Raw genomic sequence first — 368 nt, forward strand, 5'->3', positions numbered from 1 at the left:
ACACACACACCCCCACTTCTCAAAGACACGCATGCAGACTTCTATAACACACTAGGCTTAAACATAGACGTGTACACTCTAACTCTATGGTGTGCAAAGCACNCCAATGGAAAAGACATTATTGCTCCCCCCAACCCCAGCCCCATTCCCTTCCACTGAGAGTGCGCACACACGCACAAACACACACACAGACTCAGTTTCACTTATTTGAAATATTTCTCCCCCCATTTCACACAGGTCCTAAGTTGAATACCACCTATATCATGAATTTCACAGCACTGGGAGACAGTTCACCCAAANCCCAGCTGTGCCGATCGAACCTAAAAGGCCATTATCTAGCATAAGAGCGCATACTAATCAAATTCACA

This window comes from Puntigrus tetrazona, chromosome 5 (assembly GCF_018831695.1).
Source record: "Puntigrus tetrazona isolate hp1 chromosome 5, ASM1883169v1, whole genome shotgun sequence".
Lineage (NCBI taxonomy): Eukaryota > Metazoa > Chordata > Actinopteri > Cypriniformes > Cyprinidae > Puntigrus > Puntigrus tetrazona.